We start from the raw sequence: 15,176 nt of genomic DNA on the forward strand, positions 1-15,176 counted from the left end.
TTGGTATCATGAGCGACACTTTTGTCGTGTCATATACGACAATCGGAATCGTTCTACGAAGCCTCCGCGCCATGTAGCAGCACAGGAGTGTTTTTACGTGTGCACGTGGCTGTTGCAAGATAGTATGTGTTGTGATAGTACATCATGAGCATTCCCCCCCCCGCCACCCTCCACCAAGAGTTCAAACCTCGTTACACGCAGTGCAGGCGCTCCGTGCTGCCATGTTGGAGCCCTCCTCGAGTGTGTGTGCGCGGATGGCTTGTTGAACCTGTGCTGCATTGATTGCCAAATGCACCACTGGTGTGTGAAGCCTCAACCAGCCCCCCCGGAGTCACAATCAGTCAGACCGGGTGAGGCTGCCGAAAACCAGCCGTCAACCACACACACACCGCAGTCGACTCCTGGGATGAGGTGTAGATTGTTGCGATGAGGCAGAACAATATCCGAGAATGATTTATGTAACGCACAAAAGGAAACAGGTCATAGATGACTTTCGGTATAATAATTGTGTTCTCAGAATTGTGTTATGTAGTTATGTCACACTGTCACTTTCCTCTTTATAAAATACACTGGAGTATAATGGAATCGATTGAAATGCCCTTATAAAGGTGTTCGGGTCTGTGGGACCCGTTTTCAGTTTTTAGCTTTATAAAAGTGATACAAATAATTATTTTTTTGAACTAAGATTCATTGGCTTTGGCTCATTTTCTGTGAGGAACATGAATCAGAAAACATTTTCAATGACCCCCCCCTGTATACCCCCCCATCACATTTATATTACACACAGGGTGTTCGGGTCCAGTGGACCCGGAGCTATTTAAGTGTGGAAATCATAGGTTCTGTGCACCCTAATTTTCCCTTCTTCCTCTCTGTGTGTGTGTATGTGTGTGTGTGTGTGTGTGTGTGTGTGTGTGTGTGTGTGTGTGTGTGTGTGTGTGTGTGTGTGTGTGTGTGTGTGTGTGTGTGTGTGTGTGTGTGTGTGTGTGTGTGTGTGTGTGTGTGTGTGAGAGAGAGAGGGGGAAAGAGAGAGGGCGAAAGCAGGTGAATGGGCCCTTGGTGTGAGCACCCACAGTGTGCACCCACTGTTTGCAACCTTGTGCATCCCGCAAAATTGGAGCACCCAACACTATCAAGCTTGGGGACCTGACACTATAAAAAAGCTCTGTCAGCGTGGTTCCATACCACAACTGATCAAGATGGCAATGCGATTCTCTGTTCAGACTGCCCTACAGTTGATATTTGAAGAGACAGAGGGTTTTGATGGTGATGCAGAGGAAATAGTTTCGGAAAGTGAGGATAACATTTCAGAGTCTGACACCGAGTTTGAAGAGGAGGATGAGCATCAGCCAGCTCCGAAACGTAAAAGAGCCTCAGGACTAGCCCTTCAGCAGCCAGGACAAGCCTGCGAGCAGCAAGCCCCAGGACCATCCCGTGAGCAGCCAGGACCAGCCCGCAAGCAGCCAGCCCCAGGAACATCCCGTGAGCAGCCAGGACCAGCCCGCGAGCAGCCAACCCCAGGACCAACCCGCGAGTAGCCAGCCCCAGTACCAGCCCGCGAGCAGCCAGCCCCAGGACCAACCCGCGAGCAGCCATCCCCAGGACCAACCCGCAAGCAGCCAGCCCCAGGAACAACCCGCAAGCAGCCAGCCCCAGGACCAACCCGCAAGCAGCCAGCCCCAGGACCACCTCGCAAGCAGCCAGCCCCAGGACCAACCCGCAAGCAGCCAGCCCCAGGAACAACCCGCAAGCAGTCAGCCCCAGAAACAACCCGCAAGCAGCCAGATGTAGGACCAGCCCGTCAGCCAAAAAGAAACGCTGTGAAGTGTGTGGACCCATGATGGACAGAAAAACACAATATACATGCAACCAGTGCAAAAAATACATATGCAATACACACACAGTGAGACTCTGCCCCTCATGTGTGGTATAGTCTGATATACGTATAATGGCTGTGTTCAAAGGCTTTAATGTGTTGTTCAGACAGATGTTATTGAGTATGTTTCAATTTCTAAGCATGTTGATTATTTCCCAGTTATGGCTGTTTTATGAGGCATTTCCTTATTTTGTTGCATTTTAATACAAAAAGAAACAAAAACGAGTGGCACCTCAATTCATAAATGTGATTTAACAAAGGTAAAGGGATCAAATTTAACATATGTGTTGTTTATATTACTTGCAATTGGGTTGAAGTAACCATTTGGTGAGTATTTAAAAAAAAAGTTAGATTATGTTGAATTAAAAGGCCTAAAATGCAATGGGTCCACCAGACCCAGCAGCACCTCCTGTGTAACAAAAACACGAACACCCTATGAGGGTTACACAGAAAGGGTTTCGTTGCAGAAGGCTTGTAGATAACACATTTGACCTACAGGCCGTCTGTAATGACAGCCCTTCTGTTTAAAAGTTTGCTATGTTTCTGCCCTCTTGTTAGTTCCATTAGTTTTCCCATTTAAATGCATATTACTTACCATGATTTGATGGCGCACAAATGTGGACAGAGCAACAGAGATTGGCACTGCTCCAAACCATAACTACTTTCTTTGAAAAACGCCTCCACACGCTTGGATGGAACATTAGACACAAAACATGCACGCACACACACACACACACACAAATGCAGACAAATGCACAAAAATGAACACACATGCACACACAAACACACACACTCGCATGCACACTCGCACACATATGTCAGGACAACGTGAGCGATGTGGGGGCGAACCAGAAATAATCACTTTGTGTGACGATTTACCCATGAATCACGGCACGTATGGCACATGTCACTGCGTCGACCCGGCGCAGTGTTGCCTCCTGCCAAGCTCACCGGAGTCGGGGAGGGAAAGCAGATGGATGGGTGTTGGGAGGTCGGGGACCCAGTTATATGTTTTCATGGGTGGTGGACGGGGGTGGAGTGGGTGGAGGGGTAGGGGTTAGGGGAGGCACGGTGATGGAGGAATATAGGTCAGTCACACATGTACACTCGTTCGGTTCAGGGCTAACAGATTCTGAATGGCACACTCATCAGGACCACTTGGTTTCCACAGCGACAGAGAGAGAGATGGGAGAGGGAGAGGGAGGGAGAGATAGAGAGAGTTTTGGTAAGTGAAGAGTGGATGGTGTGTCTGGTAGAGAGGACAACCAGTTTAGTTTGTGGGTAAAACATTTTGATATTTATATGAGTCCCGGAAACATTGAGGACAGAAAAGGGGCCATCATCCCCACAATAATATGTATTTGCAGGAATAGTCCACCACTGATATTTCCTATCAAGGGCATCATCATCATCTTCAAGTGGTACATTTAATTATAAAAATCTGATGCCCATGAGTTGTTGTTGTTGGAAATATGTTCTTTCCCAATTCCTGGTAATGAATTGTTCATCTCAAAAACACTAACATGCTAATAGTCAGAGCGACAGGGGGTAGAGAGTGGGCGACATGGATAGATAGAAGCAGAGAGAGAGGGAGATATAGAGAGATAGAGGCAGAGAGAGAGGGAGATAGAGAGATAGAGGCAGAGAGAGAGGTGGAGAGAGGGGGAGATATGGAGAGATAGAGGCAGAGATAAAGGAAGAGATAAGGAGAGATAGTGGCAGAGAGAGATGGAGAGAGGGGGAGATATAGAGAGATAGAGGCAGCGAGAGAGGTTGAGAGAGTGGGCGATATGGATAGATAGAGGCAAAGAGAGAAGTGGAGAGAGAGGGAGATATGGAGAGATAGAGGCAGAGAGGGGGTGGAGAGGGAGCGAGGGGGAGAGGGATGGATAGAGTTGTAGAAAGACGGAGAGAGGGAGGTCAAGAGAGGCCGAGAGAGATGGAGAGAGTGACTTAGGCAGAGACCAAGAGAGAGACAGAGAGAGAGAGGAAAGAGAGTTTGAGAGAGATGACAAGAGCTAGAGAGAGAAGCAGAGAGAGATGGAGAGAGAGGGGTAGAGAAAGATGGAGGGAGAGAGATAAAGAGAGGTCGAGAGGGAGGGACTGAGAGGTAGCGAGAGGAAAGAGAGGCAGAGTGAGAGGGTGACTGGGAGATGGAGGGCTGGGTTAGGGTGTGTGTGTGCAACGGTGTCCCGGCTCTCTGCCGAGGTCACCGTTCCTTCGAGTGACTGAACAAAATTCTGGTTTCTGCTAAATGAACCGTCTTCATTCTGTGGACACAAACCTTCAGAGTGGTGAGAGAGGAGGGGTGACCAGGTTTGTTTGTGTGTGATTGTATTCAAAGGAAGGCTGACGATAATTGAAGAAATCCAAATAGAATTAACAAAAAAAAGAAAATGTATTTGAGTCAAATTTGAGAGGGAATGAATGAATGTGTGTGTGTGGGGGGGGGGGGGGGGGTTGTCATGAGTCTCCTTTCAGGTCTGTGTGTGTGTAGGAGTAACCCCTGACCCTAGCCTCACCAGAAGACGGGCTCAAACGAAGCGTATAGCGCTGACTTCCCTGAGCCCAGCGAGCATCTCCTCCTTTGATTACCCTCCTCTTCCTCATTTGACCCCTTCCTCTCTCTCTGGCTCTCTTTCTCCCTGCTTCTCTCCCTCCTGTTTTCCTTCCCAGAAAACAGAAGCAGAACTCAACCCCTCTCTCTCCTTCTCTCTCTTGGGGTCCCATTTTAACGGTCTGAAACGCAAATGAGAAGCGCCAAGCGCAAGTAGCTTTGTGGGCGGTTCTACGGCGATGTCGCTCGACTTGTGTTCCTAATATGCATGTGTCCCCTCCCCCCGTTAATATACATTTCCATGGACTGTATTATGCGTTACGTGTTTAGTGTGCGTGTGTTTGAACAGCTGGACGCACACACGCGCCCCAGCATTCATTCATTCTTTTTAAAAACTCACTCGCGGTAAAACAATGTTTTCTCATGCTCAAATACTCATCAACCCTAAAAGGTATGGGCATGTACACGATGTCCGTGTCCAAAAAATATGTGTTTTCTGTACGGTGTTTGCAGATGCATTGATTTAAAAGTACAACTTATTACCGCTGTATCAGCTGTTCTTTCCCAAATAATTTACCAAGAATGTGTGGCTAGGTGGATGAGAGAAGCAAAGTGTATGGGCGAGGTGCACAAGCAACATTATCGGGGCGCAAGATCATTCCCTAATTTACTGACGCGTGGCGCAGGAGGGAAAAGAACGCTCTGCGCCAGTTGCAAACTAGCAACGACACATGCGCCAGTGATTAAGTAAATTGCGCCGGATGCAAGATAGGGCCCTTGGTCTCTCGCTCTCTCTCTCTTTTTCTAACCCTAACCCTTTTGTCATAATCAACCAATCAAATCATGCTATTGGGAGAATGTTTGCATGGTGCCAAACAAGGATTATAACTCCACCTGGCTCGCTGAAGGAGCAGTGATGGCGGATAATCAATGTCGGAGGTGGTGTTTGCTTTTAATTGCTAAAGTTGGGTTGTCCCCGACAACCAGCCTCCATTACTCTCTCACTATTTACAATTGCATTATGTCGCAGACGCGTTTTATCAGCCGCAACATACAGTACAGGGAATTGAGATAGGCAGTTAAATCCTGCTCAAGGATGTAGACATTGTCGTATGGAAACGGGTACCTTTCGGCTCGGGGGAGTCAACAACCCCCCCCCCCCCCCCCCTACACAAACACACCACAGACACTCCACCTTCTCTGATGGGGAGCGTTTTTGTGAAATGAACAACCGCGAAGGGTGAGGGACATTAATAATTTACAGTGCAGCCGCCCAACCACACATGAGAGTAGAAATCAAACATGGGGCTTTGAGGCCCTGTTCATAACAGGCATGTCTGGAGGGGATTCATGTTTAAGAACGACATGGCAAAGAAGGGATACTGAGTCAAGGTAGGTGTTTACGCGAGGAAGAACAGGAACAGGAAGCGGGGGGAGGGATCCTCGGCGTGCAGTCTCTCAAAATGTGCAATTATCATCAATGACGCCAATCGCGGTGGGAGAGGATGAGTTCTCGTTTCCACCCAACTTTGCCTGTGCAGCCATTACTGTTAACCATTCGGTGTGTGTTTGTGTGTGTGTACCTGTGTGCATGAATGTGTGTTGGCATCTAGGTATGTGTTTGGGTATGTGTGTGAGCACAATGCATACACACACACACACACACACACACACACACACACACACACACACACACACACACACACACACACACACACACACACACACACACACACACACACACACACACACACACACACACAAAACACTGATATACTCCTATATGTGTGTATCTAGCCGCATCCTCCCCTCGGGTTGTATCTTGTATCTGTTTCTATTCCAACTTTTTCCTAGTGGTTGTAAAATAAAAAATATCAATAAAAAAGGTAATAAAGAAATGTGAGAAAAAGAACAGAGATGGGATTGGGAGAGAGAGATATACAGAGAGAGAGAGAGAGAGAGAGAGAGAGAGAGAGAGAGAGAGAGAGAGAGAGAGAGAGAGAGAGAGAGAGAGAGAGAGAGAGAGAGAGAGAGAGAGAGAGAGAGAGAGAGAGAGAGAGGGGCCAACAAAAAGACAGATAGTGGGCAAGGAAGAGAGAGGGAGATAAAAAGAGAAAAGAAGAGAGGGAAAAAAGGAGAAGATGGAGTGAGGGAGAGGGGATAGACAGAGGGAAATAACGGGAAGGAGGTCAGAGAGAGGAAACCAAGAGTGAGCAGCTAGAGTGAGCAAGAGAGCGAGAGAGAGAGAGTGAGTGAGTGAGTGAGTGAGTGAGTGAGTGAGTGAGTGAGTGAGTGAGTGAGTGAGTGAGTGAGTGAGTGAGTGAGTGAGTGAGTGAGTGAGTGAGTGAGACAGAAAAGCAGAGTTAGCCTAGCGTGCTAGCAGCTATCTCTAATACCACTGGGGGCCTCATCTGCCCCCCCGGGGGTATGAGAACTACTACATCTAAACCCACGATGACTTGCTTTTGTGGTGCTTTTTTTGCAGTTGACAATTTTTTCAATCAAGGCATCCAGGTCGATCTGGCAATAACCCAAGGCAATCATGGCAGAAAAAGCCTGAAGGAACGCCAAGGTAGCCACACAAAAGCAGCGAGCAAAAAACGCCACTTATCCATTGATAGCAATGGGCAGAGTGGCCGCCACCAGCTGTTAAAAGTGCTCGTTGGGATCAGGGCCTCGTGTCTGTGATAAGAAATCTGCCGATGGTAAAACATTGTCAGGTTCTGGAAAGTGCTTCATCAACCTCAACAAGGCAGGTTATTTGTCACATGAGGGATCACCACTGTTGTGTTGGCAATGCCGGCCGCTTGTGGTTTGCGTTGATGTTGTGATGCTTCTGATTTACAAAGAACCCACTATCTTGCTAACCGGACATCATTGGTTTGAGGGTCTGACACCTTCAACTACTGCGGTGAACACATCCATCAAATCCATCATTGCGGGGGCGAAGGTCCCTCTGTCTTGAGGGAAAGGTTCTCCTCTTGGTAATAGGGCACATGCAAGAGATATTGACAGGAATATTTCGAGGGACAACGCTCACTGACGACAAAGATACTCCTCACCGCTTAAAACACTGATTAATGATTCATCCATTGTCTCTGCTGGCTTCACAAAAACACCCACTACCGTTTATATTGGTCACATGATGTTTTAGTGAAGCCAGGAGAGACAATATTACGGTTTTTAATTAATACCTAGTGCTGATTCCGCTTCTATGTGATGGTCGTACTTGTATGGTGATTATTTTGTCCATTGAGAGACAAACAAACATTGATTTACAAGGATGAAAGGTCTACACCAGTTGTTTACATTGGCGTCAAACAAATCGTACATTCGTTCGCTAAAAACGGCATGTACGAACGTTAATAATTTGATCCAATCACACCGTGGATTTGGTTGACCAAACCCACCACTACCTCACATAGGCAGCTGTTGATTTAGAATGCATCTCCTTCCCTCTCAAGTGCACTTCCCTGCTGAACCTCATCAGCCTGGATCCATGACAAATACGGTCATCGACTGCCTGCATCATTTTCTCAACAACTGTGGAGACGGGGAAACAGATGTGGTCCTTCATTGTGACAACTGCCGCGGGGCAAAACAAGAACAATTTGGTGGCGTGCTACTGTGCCTGTTAGACTGTGAACCCCCTTCACCTGTAGAAGACGGTTCCTGTGTGCAGGCATTGGCTTTGCCTCGTGCTTTGGACTGCAGTGCTTCAGGAATACCAGAGTGGACACTTTGTCAGACATTGCTAGGGTTGTGAGAGACAGCTGTCCTGTGAAGCTACCCCCGGTTTATCGGATTGGAGGACGGCACAGTGCTGGTGGGAAGCTGCGACTGACAACAGCATTCGAGTAGCTACTGCTGAAGGCTCCAACAGATTAAGAGCGAACAGCACTTCAGGTGGTTTGTCATTGTCATCGCGTAATTTTTTCTGTTTCATGAACATGGTAGTATTTTGTGAAAATGGCGTGTTGTTAACAGAGTGCGATGTTTAAATGTACTGTCTTGCTTCTATTGCATTAAAGCTTTGATGGCCTGAGACCAAGAATGTTGATGGTGGCAAGCCCTTCCCAGGAAATGGCAGAAATATATTTTTGAGAAGATCAGAGCATTCTGTAATGATTAACGTAAAATACCCTCCATCAAACTCCACAGCAACTCATAAAATACAGATTTGCTTCAACGGCATCGCCAACGCAGATTTTGTCTCTTGTAAAACAATGTTTTATTCTCTTTGAAAACCCATCTGTTAATGGGGTTATTTGTTTTTGAATAAAAACAATAACTCCTATCCTTTGTGTCTGAGGTATTTTTGCTTACTATATCTATGATGTAAGAGAAACATTTCCACGTTTTAGGATGCTTATTTTTGAGATTTAATTTTATTGTGCATGTATGTGCAATAAGCAATCTTTACAAGTAACAACTAAGTGAGTGAGTGGCTGGGGGTGAAGTTCACTAGCTTTCGTTACCACCAATTACCTGCACGTGAGAGGTGTGAACATGCTCAACAACTTTCAGGGAGCTTTTCACTGCAAGTGGAATTTTGTTGTACCGACATTCAAATAGGAATCTCTTCCGATACCACTCTTCAGATTTCAATGTATCACGCATCGTCTGAAAGGTTACAATATGCACTTTCGTAATCTGTCAAAATATAAAAGCTGAGCAATGACCTTGCACTTCACTGGGGCCGTAACACGCTGTCACAAATTATGCACGGATCAATGCTGAAGGTTTTCTCGTTGCATCATTCCATAATGGCTGTTTTTGCAGGTCAAACCTGAAGTTTAAAACATTTTACACTGAAGCCATTCGTTTTTTCGTCCAAATCTATTTTTTTTCCTCAGCGACCAAATTGATTTCCAATTGATTTCCTTCAACCCCGCTTGGCGGAGTAGATGGAAATTGGCGGTTGGATTCTTCAGACACTATGAACTTCAAATAGTTTTGAACAGAAGCGATGACTGCAGAGAAAAAGTCTATTGCAGGTTTGCAGTCCGAGGTAACTTCCATCTATGATCTAAGGTCATCTTGGTATCTAGTGTGTGAAGCAGATTGAGAATGTTCCACCTGCCAGGATTTTAATTTGATCTGAGCCCAGGGGATTCCCCACTTTGTGCCCGTGCACGCCTGGGGAGGAAACCCCTTTCCAATCTTCCCAGTCTGCTACTGCGTGGGTAGGTGGAAAAAAATAAAAAGTTTAAAAAAAAGTTAAGCACCTATTACCATGGATGCTTTAACGGGACGAAATACATATTTATGTTATTTCTTAATCACATTTTCACTGCATTCCGTGTCATGTTAATGAATTGGGATGTGTATCATGAGTTATTATGTTTATTTGATGATCTATTGATCGGCATCCTCAATGTCATTGGTTTAACAGTTTTTTTCTGTAGCTAGCTTTATGAAAAAGGCTGCGGTTTCTGCCGGACATCTTTTTATTGACTACCAGCGAAAGAAACAGTTTTGACTACACAACACAATGACGATTTCTCTTTGCTAAATGTGTATGGTCCAAATGTTCTACAATAGGTATCAATCAAACTATAGATAGACAAACGTTAGCCTACTTTTTGCTTGTCTGGAACGAGGGATTATTTTGGTACGTTTTGATTTATTGTTGCTCCTATTCGTTGGATTATTGAAACCTTATTCCTGAAAAATAATGAAAATGTCCTTATTTCTGTTGGTTAGAAGGTTGTCCTGACCTTGCGTGTTTAACTGTGACTTCCGGGGTATTATCCATGGGTGTATGACAAGAAAAACCCTACCAGAACGTTATGTTCCTGGTGCTAACACAAGCAGTGCCTTACTACCTGATACTATCACTGCGTGGTGGGATGCGTGACTGAGATGATGGTTACTGCATGGGCATTGAGTCAACCACTGCCCACACACAAACACACACACACACACACACACACACACACACACACACACACACACACACACACACACACACACACACACACACACACACACACACACACACACACACACACACACACACACACACACACACACACATTGAGACATACATACACTGCTATAACAGCCAAGAACTCTCCCTTTACCATATCTTTATCACTCCGCTGCCAATCTCTCTGTCTCTATATATCTGTCCGGCCTCTCTCTTCAATGCCCTATTTATCCCTGGTACTCTCTCATAATCACCTCATATCATATATATCTCCTTTCTCTTTCTCTCTCTCCTGCCTCTCACTCGACGTGTCTGCATCTCACATTAGCTTCCATGTCTCCCTCTCTCCCTCTAGCTCTTTGCGTCGTATTTCCCCTTCCCTCTATTTTTGGTCTTTCCCCTTCCCATCAACCACCCCCTCCCCCTCCCCCTCCCACTCCCCCTCCACCTCTCTCTCTCCATCTCCGTCTTCCTGACCATCTTTTCTGTTTCCTTCACACATCGCCGTTCTATCGGGCATTAATGCTGCGGTTGGTTCTGAGAAGGTGGGACGTCTGTACAAAGAAAGACGATTTAGATGTTTGCGTGCTGTTATGTACGACGGAACATAAAAATGACTGGAGCGTGGCTACATATCTCTCAGCAGACATATTGGATTATAAAATAAAGAATGGCTATATTGGAGATCTCAGAAGTCACATCGGTTTCAACCCCTGAGACGTAATGCCACCGATATATTGCTCTGCCAACCGCAGAACAATGTATTCATTGGTGCCTATTGCGGATAAATGGCTTTCTATTTGTGTGTGTGTGTGTGTGTGTGTTTGTTTGAAGATGTTTTGAGCTGCTGTGTGTCTGTGTGTGTCTGTGTGTGTCCTTGTATTAATGGGGTCTGGTTGTATGTGTGTGTTTGGGTGTGTATGCATTTTGCGATGTCGTGAGTTCCTGTTGTATGTGTCTGTGTGTGTCTCTGGGATGTCGTGTCTGTGTGTGTGTGTGTTTTGAGACATCGTGAGTTGCTGTTGTGTGTGTGTGTCTATGCGCTTGTGTGTGTGTTCGCATTTTGAGATGTCACGAGGTGCTGTTGTGTGTGTGTATGCATTTCAAGATGTCGTGAGCTGCTCTCTCTGTGTGTGTGTGTGTGTGTGTGTGTGTGTTTGCGTTCATGTGTGTGTATGCGTGGACTGTGGTGCCATTCCGTGCAATGCCTTGATGACTCATGATATACAAAAATGATCGCTGCCTCTTTTAAAAATAATGTTTACTTCATGAGCTGCCTCTACATGCAGCACACTCTCTCTACAAAAAACATGAATATTTCATGAAATGTAAGTGTCTCTCTCTCTCCCTCTCTCTCTCTCTCTATCTCTTTCTGTCTCGCTTTCTCTCTCTCTCTGTCTCTCTCTCTCTTTCTCCCTCTCCCTCCCTCTGTCTCTCTGTCTCTCTCTCTCTCTCTCTCTCTCTCTGCACGGTTTTAATTCAGGTGTGTGAGGCTTAGCAATACAGAGGTTAATGAGGACACCATTACCTTGTATGGGGCCAAAGTTTTAACCTAACAAGCAACCATAACCTTGTTTGCTTATTTTCCATGTTAACCATGTTGTCGCCATGACGACCTCACACTGTCCTGCTATTCGCCGGTACATGAGTCCCAGTCTCCAGTCCCCACTTTTCAGGTCTTCGGATGGGGCTAAAGAGAGATTGGGTGCTGTGGTTGTATAATTCATTGCTGAGCCGAGTTAGTCTCCAGCTAATGCACTGCCGTAGCCAGCAGTCATGGAGTGCCTCCATTTTGGATCTACGTGCACACAAAAACCAACAGACACACACAAATAAACACATCCACACACACCAGCATACACACATGCCCAGAAACACACATACACACACACACCTCAACACAGGCAATCACACATCCATGCTGAAACACTAATGTACATGCGCACATACAAATACACACACAGACACACAAGCAAGTGTTCAGGGACACACATAGAGACGCTGACCTGCTCTTTATACAAAATACATCAGTTTATGTATGTGACTTGCCTGCATACATGCATGTAAATACATACATACATGCATGCATACATGCCAACACCAACAAAAACTGAAGGACTGTTTTTCAATGCCATCCTATTTGAATACAAATTCATGCGCACATACGTGCGCACACACTCGAACACAAACACCGCACATAGATATGTCTCCGTCTGGCAACGTGCCACGTTTTACTGACGACAAAGGTTATTCCAACGGATCAACAAATTTTAATTACCATGGCTCCAGTCATGAAGGAGACCAACTTCTGTCCAGAATGCATTAATTACATGAGAGAAAAAAAATTCTAAGGCCTACTATCACCATGGTTTCATTACTTTCACTTTGAGAACTACTAGCTGTAGTTAACTTTCAGACGTACATGGTCCTGTAATGGTCTCGCGGACACTTAGGCGGTTCCATCCACACTACAGATGAGGGTCCGTGTTGGTCTGGCTTCCACGCATGAGCGTTTCCCGATCCAAACTTCATGGCAGTTTGTGGCGGTAATCCACCATAAAATTGTTTGCCAAACCCCATAAAAACCAAGATGAAGCATAAGCATTAAGAAAGAAAATGGCCTTTTTTAAGTATTTGCGTGATCACCAAGAGTTCAACGCCATTTTGAGGTCTTTCATTTGTTTTGTGGACGAAATTATAAAGATTTTGTTGACGGTGGATCACCTCGCACCACCTCTCTCCAAACATGCGTCCATTTTGTCCTTCGGACCATGAGTGGAGTGCTTGCAATGCCTAGTACAAGTCCATATTTCTATCAACCTCAATGAGGATCATGCGACATTGGCTGATTGGCAACATTTACGTCCACCGGAACATAGAATGCGCTCGCGGACATGCAAACGCATTCTTCGACACACGATGACGATAAATAACTCTTCATCCGACATGCGAGTGACCGTTGCACCAAGGAGTGACACGTTAGAATGACCACTTGTCATAAAAGCGAAGTCTGGTGTTCGCTAGGAACCCTGGGGAGAGAAAGTGGAGTAGGGGGCTGGGGTTGAGGAGTGAGGAGGAGGTTCCCCTTCTGCAACGAAGAATGTCATTTCTTTTGCGAAATGAAGGTAAGCAATTGCTTTTGATGCAAACAAGTTTCTCATAAGACGTTCTTCAAAAAATATTATTGCCGAGGGACACCAGGTGCTTTGATAGCTTTGACTTCTTTGACAAGAAAACAACCGTCAATTTATCTTTGTTCTTTGTCTGTCTTCTTTCATTTGCACTTTTATTTTTTCGCATGGATGCTGAGGTCGTCTCGAACAAGATGTCAAATTAATAAAATAGCCAACCTACTTCAAATAGAATGAGCACCAGGAACAGCATTAGGAGTATTAGTAAAATAGCATTAGCTCAGATAGTTAGTTAGTTTCTGTTGTATTTTTTCTGCCAGCTGAACATAAGCCTAAAGGGTTGTTAGTTGTACTTACCTCAACTTGGGCATTAGCTTGCAAGCAAGGACATGTTGGTTGTTGGTTCCTTCCTTGTTGGATTGTATTCACTACAACCTTAGCATATAGTTACCTAGAGTAAGTCGTAGGCTTGTATTTCCTTCTGTCTGAAGAACTGAAGATTTGATGTATCCATTTGAAATGTGAGGTGTGAGGGGGATGAGAGCTACTGATGGGTTGTCTGATGGTTACAGGTCGACAAAGAGCCATGGACTCTCTCTGTCTGAAGTCAACCAAAGTTTGAGGTGACAAAAGGATGTTATTTTTCGGGGAAAGCTTTGTGGAATCCATCTTCAAGGTTCGCTCGAGACACAGGCACGCATGAATGTCTCTCAATCCATTACGCGGTACGGGATGGTTGAAGGCCAGAGGAATCTAGTGCCACTTCCATGGGAGAGAGAGGGAGAGAGGGAGAGGGGGGAACTGAGAGAGAGCTGCAACAGAGAAAGAGGGAGAGAGAGAGGGGGGAAGGAATATAGTGTGCTACTTTGGTAGAGAAGGAGGACAGGGATTTCCAGGTTTATAATTTTTCCCAAAGGCTTAATGGGAATACAGGTTAGGAAAAAAAGCATAAAGGGAATCTGGAATGAAATCAACATGCTATTGCTGTTTCGTAATCTTTACTTTATGAGAATTTCCTGAAAAATATAATATTTTTCCGCTAAATGGATAGATGTCTTCTTCACCTGCACTGGCAAGTTAACGTATAGATCTTTCCGCGTGACACGGAAAAACGTGTTTGAATTGTGTTTCGCCATTTTCCAACACACGATAAAAAACATTCTCCGCCTGACAAGAGAAAAACGCTCCGACGTAGCTTAGAAAATCCTCCCTTGGGGACACGGGACTTAATCCAAACCCCTCAATAAACGGAATGTAAGAAGCCGGGGACATTTCCGGAGACATTTCCCCGACTGATGCGAAGAAAATAATCTAAGGGGTTACATAAAAGTGCTGACACGTCGGAGGGGGGAAACCTGCTCCGCCAACGTCCTCAAGGAACCCTCTGGATCGGAGAACCCGGTGAACTGTCTGGGGTAAGGGGTCCACCACCCGCCCTTCCAGGGGCCTTTTAGTGGGCAGTATTAACGGGGGTTGTCTCCTTGTGTTAGGCGACGCCATGACATGCGTTCCTCTCTCCTCTGTCTGTTTGTCGCAGGGACAGGGTCCATCTTTCTCTCTCTCTCACTTTCTCTAGCTTTCACTCTCTCACTCTCGCCTCCTCTCTCTCTCTAGCTCTCTCTCTCTCCCTCTCACTCTCTCTCTCTCACTCTCACTCTCTCTCTCTCTCGTTCTCCTTTGGGT

The sequence above is a fragment of the Gadus chalcogrammus genome, chromosome 19 (assembly GCF_026213295.1).
Source record: "Gadus chalcogrammus isolate NIFS_2021 chromosome 19, NIFS_Gcha_1.0, whole genome shotgun sequence".
Lineage (NCBI taxonomy): Eukaryota > Metazoa > Chordata > Actinopteri > Gadiformes > Gadidae > Gadus > Gadus chalcogrammus.